General features: G+C 38.7%; 1 long non-coding RNA gene across 1 annotated transcript in view; it reads right to left on the bottom strand.

Moving 5' to 3' along the window:
- LOC111824659 overlaps nt 1-7,507 on the bottom strand; it is an 11,786-nt gene extending 4,279 nt beyond the window's left edge. Inside the window, exons 1-2 of the long non-coding RNA XR_002827754.1 lie at nt 7,297-7,507; nt 495-646 (exon numbers count right to left, since the gene is read on the bottom strand). This is a non-coding gene — a long non-coding RNA (uncharacterized LOC111824659). The remainder of the gene's footprint in view (nt 1-494; nt 647-7,296) is intronic.
- Between the last annotated feature and the right edge of the window lie 505 nt (nt 7,508-8,012).

Here is an 8,012-nt window from a genome sequence, read left to right as displayed (position 1 = left end):
GTTTTTGTGGATAGCAGTTAAGCTGCAGTCCTCTCATACAGGAATACAAACAAACATTCATGTCAGCACTAGACAACCTTTAAAAACAGTGATTGTAATAGTTTTTTTTTCTTTCCCTTACTCTCTGAGTATTTTTACTATGAACCTGATTTTTATTTATTCCAACTCTTGCAACCAAATATAATCATGTGCTAATATATCCTTATACCCTTACAATTAAGTCTTATAAATTTTTTTGGCAATAACTAATTGAATTACTCAAGTGTTTAAACATTACCATTAAATTGACAAAGAACAATGTAAAAAAATGATACAGAAAATAAATGAAATGTTTATTTCCCTACCATTATCTTCACTACATGTTAAAACATATATCTAGCTACTGGGATCATTATATTTTGTTTTTATTATTTCTGTTAAATTTTAAAATAAAAGCTTTGTTTTTAAAAAATTACTCAATAATCAATCAAATACTAAAATTCAAATCAACTCACCTTTTGAACAGGACTATTAACTGTAAAGGCCTTGTAAAGGCCTGGCTTGTACTTCCTTTGCTCCATATCACCATATTTCCAGCCACATTGAGTTCCTTGTCATAATCCACATCTCCAATTTCACTTCCGCCTCTCCTTAGCTGCCAGCTTTCCTTAAAAATTTACATACGTAAGACATGTTTAAGCAGTTTTATTTCTTCTGCAACATTATGGAGCAAGATTTATTAATTAAAATTGAACAGCAATCCAGATACAAGTCTCCTACTCTCTGTCTGTGGAGTAAGACTCAATCCAAGCCCAACTCTTAGGTTTGGTGCCACTGATTAATAGAGGAGGGGGTGTGGGTGTATGTATCATACTATATCTTACAGGATTTCAAAAATGAGAATTTACCTCAAGAATACTCTATATTAAGTATTTTATTATTACATTACCATTTTATGCTGCCAAAAATATAAATAAACAAAAATTAGACCTTACCTATATATCCAAAAATTAAGCCAACATTCTTGGGAGACTAAAGACGCATTAAGCATATGGGGGGTGAAGCAGAGGGGGCAGTGAAGTGCACATGGGACACTGGGGGAGCTTACCCACCATGCAGATTACCCTGATTCACAACTGCATATACATTCACCTTCCTGCCCTTGTGCCAACCATCAAAATGAACAGGGCAGAGAAAGGTTTGGATTCCTAACTACAGACTTCTGCTGCTGGAAATTTTGGTATCCCAAAAGGGATACAGAAATGGAATTAAGATGAGAAAGACTGACTGTTTAACATGCACTTACTTCTCATTCCCCTATTTAAAATCTAGTACTGTATCTACTTATGTGGCATTTCTTTTCTCCTCTAGAAACATGGAAGTTTTTGGCAGCAGGGACCATTGCTAACTCTACTATCTAACCATCAAATAACATGATATCTGGTCCCATATACTAAGTGAAGAAAAAGAGATTTAAATGGACCATAATCGCTCTCTGCTTCCTGTCGCTGCGTCGGCAAGGTGGGGGAGCCGAGCTAGCTCGAATAAAGACTCTTATGCTTTTGCATCGGACTGGCTGGCTCCCTGATGTGGTTTCTTGGGGATCCTGAAATCTGGGCATAACATTTGGGGGCTCGTCCGGGTTCCCCAAAACCATTGAGAGACCCCCCCAATCCGTAGAGTCTGACTGGCCGCGATTCAAGCAACAGCGGCCTCCTGATCACCACACGCTCTGCCTGGGGAACAGTCGCTGTCTGTGAAGCCTCCCTCCACCAGCCAGAAGAGCCACCACAGCTGTGAACAGCACCCACCAGAGGCTCTGCTATCAACAGAGGAGCCGCTGCTACCACAACCGCCCAAGGAGCAACCACAGCCCGAGGAGCCACTGCCCCCAGGGAGCAGCCACTGCCACCCAGGGTCCAGCCACTGAACGACTCAACAACTAGTCATGTCAGTGAGATCAAACATGGGTAGACAAAGAAACCCCCAAAGGAAAGAAAAGGAGGACTCGCCAGAAAAGCAGCTAAGTGAGACAGAGATATGCAACATGACGGAAAAAGAATTCAGAATAAGGTTCCTAGAGTACATGCACCGGATGTTCAAGAAACAAGAAGAAACAGATGAAAAACTCAACTACTTATGCAAGAAGCTAGAAGAAACAGATGAAAAAATCAATAACTTAAGTAAGTCCCAAGAGGAAATGAAGAGCGACATAGCTGCAATAAAAAACACCATTGAAAGTATCAACAGTAGACTGGGAGAAGCGAAGGACCGAATTAGTGAATTAGAAGACAAGGAAGCAAAACACACTCAAACTGTACTGCAAATGGAGAAAAAAATTAAAAGACAGGAGGAGAGCCTAAGGGAGCTGTGGGACAACATGAAACGAAACAACATACGAATAATAGGGGTGCCAGAACAACAGAAAGATGAACATGGATTAGAAAACCTATTTGAAGAAATAATATCAGAAAACTTCCCTGAGGTGGGGAAGAAAAAAGTCACACAAGCCCAGAGAGTCCCAAACAAGGTGAACCCGAAAAGACCCACACCAAGACACATCATAATTACCATGGCAAATGTTCAGGATAAAGAGAGAATCTTACAGGCTGCAAGAGAGAGACGGAAAGTTACATACAAGGGATCTCCCATTAGATTATCAAATGATTTCTCAACAGAAACACATCAGGCCAGAAAAGAATGGACGGAAATCTACAAAGTGATGCAAAGCAAAGGACTGAATATAAGAATACTCTATGAGCAAGGCCATCATTCAAAATTGAAGGGGAAATAAGAAGCTTCACAGACAAAAAAGGGCTAAGGGAGTTTATCACCACCAAGCCAGCCATGCAAGAAATGCTAAAGGGACTGGTGTAAAAAGAAGAAATATCAAGCTCAGAAAGAAAACAGCCACACACACACACAAAAAGAAATGGCTACAAACAAGTACCTTTCAATAATAACTTTAAATGTAAATGGACTAAATGCTCCAACCAAAAGACATCGAGTGGCTGAATGGATAAAAAAAACATGACCCATACATCTGCTGTCTACAAGAGACACACCTCATTAGAAGGGACTCACATAGACTGAAAGTGAAGGGATGGAAAAATATCTTTCACGCAAATGGAAAGGAAAAGAAAGCTGGGGTAGCAATACTTATATCTGACAAAATACATCTCAAAGTGAAGGCCTATAACCAGAGATAAGGAAGGCCACTTCATAATACTAAAGGGATCCATTACAACAAGGAAGATATAATCCTGGTAAAACATATATGCCCAAATGCAGGAGGCACCCACAATACATAAGAAAACTTCTGGAAGATATCAGGGGAGAGATCGACAACAAATACAATCATAGTAGGGGACTTTAATACACCACTGACATCACTGGATAAATCCGGTAGACAAACAATCAGCAAAGAAACAGCAATCCTAAATGACTCACTAGATCAGATGGACTTAATTGACATCTTCAGAACACTTCACTCCACAGCTGCGGAATATACATTCCTCTCAGGTGCTCATGGGACACATTCAAAAATAGACCACATATTGGGTCACAAGCAAAGTCTCCACAAATTCAAGAAGATTGAAATCATAAAAAGCATCTTCTCAGACCACGATGGCATAATGTTAGAAATAAACTACAATAAAAACAACCCAAAATACTCAAACACTTGGAAGCTGAATAGCATGTTATTAAACATTGATTGGGTTACCAATGACATCAAAGAAGAAATTAAAAACATCCTGGACACTAATGACAATGAAAACACAACAATCCAAAACCTCTGGGACACAATGAAAGCAGTCCTGAGAGGGAGGTTTATAGCTCTACAGGCCTATCTCAAAAAACAAGAAAAAATGGTAGTTAATCATCTAACTCTACAACTCAAAGAATTAGAAAGAGAGCAACAAGAAAACCCCAGAGTGAGCAGAAGGAAGGAGATAATAAAGATTAGAGCAGAAATCAATGAAATAGAGACCAAAAAAACAATACAGAAAATCAATGAAACCAAGAGCTGGTTCTTTGAAAGGATAAACAAGATTGACAAACCCCTAGCCAGGCTCACCAAGAAGCAAAGATAGAGGTCCCAAATAAACCAAATCAGAAATGATAGAGGCGAAATAACAACAGACCCCACAGAAATACAAATGATTGCTAAACAATACTACGGGCAACTCTACTCCAACAAACTAGACAACCTGGAGGAAATGGACAAATTCCTAGAAAAATACAACATTCCAAAACTCAATCAGGAAGAATCTAAAAACCTCAATAGGCCAATAACTATGGAAGAAATTGAAGCAGTCATCAGAAAGCTTCCAACAAACAAAAGCCCAGGGCCAGACGGCTTCACAGGGGAGTTTTACCAAACATTCAAGGAAGAACTAAAACCTACCCTCCTCAGACTACTACAAAAATTCAAGAGGAAGGAACACTTCCAAGCTCATTCTATGAAGCCAGCATCACCCTAATACCAAAACCAGGTAAAGACATCACAATGAAAGAGAATTACAGGCCAATATCCCTCATGAACATAGATGCCAAAATCCTCAACAAAATCTTAGCAAATCGGATCCAGCAGTACATCAGAAGGATCATACACCATGACCAAGTAGGATTTATCCCATAGATGCAAGGATGGTACAACATCCGTAAATCAATAAATGTGATACATCACATAAACAAATTGAAAGAAAAAAAAACCACATGGTCATATCAATTGATGCAGAAAAAGCATTCGACAAAATCCAACACCCATTTTTGATAAAAACTCTCAGAAAGGTGGGAATAGAAGGATCATACCTCAACATAATAAAAGCCATATATGACAGGCCCACAGCCAACATCATACTCAATGGACAAAAACTAACACCATTTCCCCTAAGAACAGGAACAAGACAGGGATGCCCACTCTCACCACTCCTGTTCAACATAGTACTGGAAGTATTAGCCATTGCAATTAGGCAAGAAGAAGAAATAAAAGGCATCCAAACTGGAAAAGAGGAAGTAAAACTGTCCTTATTTGCAGATGACATGATATTATACATACAAAACCCTAGAGACTCCATCAAAAAGCTACTAGACTTAATACATGAATTTGGCAATGTAGCAGGATACAAAATTAACCCCAAGAAATCTGAGGCATTTCTATACACCAATAGTGAACTTTCAGAAAGAGAGATTATAAAAACAATCCCATTTACCATCGCACCAAAAAAATTAAGATACCTAGGAATAAACTTAACTAAAGAGGTTAAAGACCTCTACTCAGAAAACTACAGGACGCTGAAAAAAGAGATAGAGGAAGACATAAACAGATGGAAGAACATACCATGTTCTTGGATTGGTAGAATCAACATCATTAAAATGTCCATACTACCCAAAGCAATCTATAAATTCAACGCACTTCCCATTAAAATACCAATGGCCTTCTTCAAAGATCTAGAACGAACTCTCCAAAAATTCATCTGGAATAAAAAAAGACCCCGAATAGCTGCAACGATCCTGAGAAAGAACAAAGTAGGTGGGATCTCAATGCCAGATATCAAGCTGTATTACAAAGCCACTGTTCTCAAAACTGCCTGGTACTGGCACAAGAACAGACATATAGATCAGTGGAATAGAATAGAGAGTCCAGAAATTAGCCCGAACCAATATGCTCAATTAATATTTGACAAAGGAGGCATGAACATACAATGGAGCCAAGATAGTCTCTTCAATAAATGGTGTTGGGAAAATTGGACAGATAGATGCAAGAAAATGAAACTAGACCACCAACTTACACCATACACAAGAATAAACTCAAAATGGATAAAGGACTTAAATGTACGACAGGAAACCATAAAAATTCTAGAAGAATACAAAGGCAACAAAATCTCAGACATATGCCAAAACAATTTCTTCACTGATACAGCTCCTAGGGCAGTTGAAACTAAAGAGAAACTGAACAAATGGGACAACATCAAAATAAAAAGCTTCTGCACAGCAAAAGAAACCATCAACAAAACAACAAGAAAACCCACCTCGTGGGAAAACATATTTGCCAACGTCATATCTGATAAGGGCTTAATCTCCAAAATTTATAGGGAACTCATACAACTTAACAAAAAGAAGATAAACAATCCAATCAAAAAATGGGCAAAGGATCTAAATAGACACCTTTCAAAAGAGGACATTCAGAAAGCCAAGAGACATATGAAAACATGCTCAAAGTCACTAATCATCCGAGAGATGCAAATCAAAACAACAATGAGGTACCATCTCACACCTGTCAGAATGGCCATCATCAACAAATCAACAAACAACAAGTGCTGGAGAGGATGTGGAGAAAAAGGAACACTTGTGCACTGCTGGTGGGAATGCAGACTGGTGCAGCCACTATGGAAGGCAGTATGGAGGTTCCTCAAAAAATTGGAAATGGAACTCCCATTTGACCCTGTGATCCCACTTCTAGGAATATATCCCAAGAAACCAGAAACACCAATCAGAAAGGATATATGCACCCAGATGTTCATAGCAGCACAATTCACCATAGCTAAGATCTGGAAACAGCCTAAGTGCCCATCAGTAGATGAATGGATTAGAAAACTGTGGTACATCTACACGATGGAATACTATGCTGCTGTTAAAAAGAAGGAACTCTTACCATTTGCAACAGCATGGATGGAACTGGAGAGCATTATGCTAAGTGAAACAAGCCAGTCAATGAAGGAAAAATACCACATGATCTCACTCTTTCATGGATAATTAAGACCATTACAAACTTTTGAACAATAATAAATACAGTGGCAGAGCTGCCTCAAACTGATTGTCGGACTGCAGTGGGAAGGCCAGGGAGGGTTGGGGGACAGGAGGGAGGGGAGTAAGAGATCAACCGAAGGACTTGTATGCATCCATATAACCACAACTAATGGACATAAGACACTGGGGGGTAAGGGAGGGCAGGGGCTTGTCAAGGGCGGGGGGGAAAAAAGGACACTTATGTAATACCCTTTGTAATACTTTTAGCGAAAAATAAAAAAAAAATAAAAGTTTAAGGTTCGGATTGAATTGGGAAAAAAAAAATAAATGGACCATAATCATAGCGACTCTCATTATAAATCCCTGAGTTATATGTCTAAACAGCCATGACACTATAATACAATTAAGGTCATTATTTTTAGCTTTGATAAAAATTAGCAAATCTTAACCTATACCCTAGAAGTAGCATCATACTCATTTCTCAGTTGCATCTGGGTAGCCTTAAATTACAAATAGATTGAATCTCTCTACATTTCAAAAGCAAACTGAGAATCTTAATAAAACCTTCTGTTTTTCGTGGAGTGTAACCTCCTGCAGGGATCCCACCAAGCCAGCAGCACCATCAGACGACCACAGCTCAGAGGCTGGCTGCAGCTGCTGAAGCTGAAGGTTCAAAGCATAGGGTGGTGTTTGCAGTGGTCTCGACCGAAAGGAACAAATTCCTGCAAATCCACAGCTGCAATCATTGTTGCCCTTTCTTCAGAGAAGTTCAACATGGATTTTAGATATCAACAGTATTTCTGTATGAACTCAAACACATTCTGGCCAGCTTTTGGAATCAAAACGAGAAGAAAATTATCAGAAGTATACAGAAGAGCCATTAATCCTTAGATGAGTGTCATACAATCCTATCACATTGTAGGTGTACAAGTAATCATAACATCAAAGGGCATTCCAGATCTGATTCTTTCAGGTAATTAGTTACCATTTCATAGTTACCTTACACTATCAGCACATAATTAACATTACAGCTACATGTTAGTTGCTGACAAAATCAACTGTAGGAAATCACTGGGCTGAGAGATAAGCACTTATGTCCGACAATATTGATCCTACATTTCCTACTACTACTCACTAATTTCTCCACATTTCACATTGAAGGATTTAGACAAGTTTTACTTTATAGTAAATGGCTCTCAACATTTAAGGGCATTTCTGTTCAAATGCTAGGACAACATTTAAAAAGCACACCTAACAGATCACTGGCATATTGAAATGAA

This window comes from Myotis lucifugus, unplaced genomic scaffold (assembly GCF_000147115.1).
Source record: "Myotis lucifugus unplaced genomic scaffold, Myoluc2.0 scaffold_3732, whole genome shotgun sequence".
NCBI lineage: Eukaryota > Metazoa > Chordata > Mammalia > Chiroptera > Vespertilionidae > Myotis > Myotis lucifugus.
This window is presented reverse-complemented; position numbering and strand designations above follow the sequence as displayed.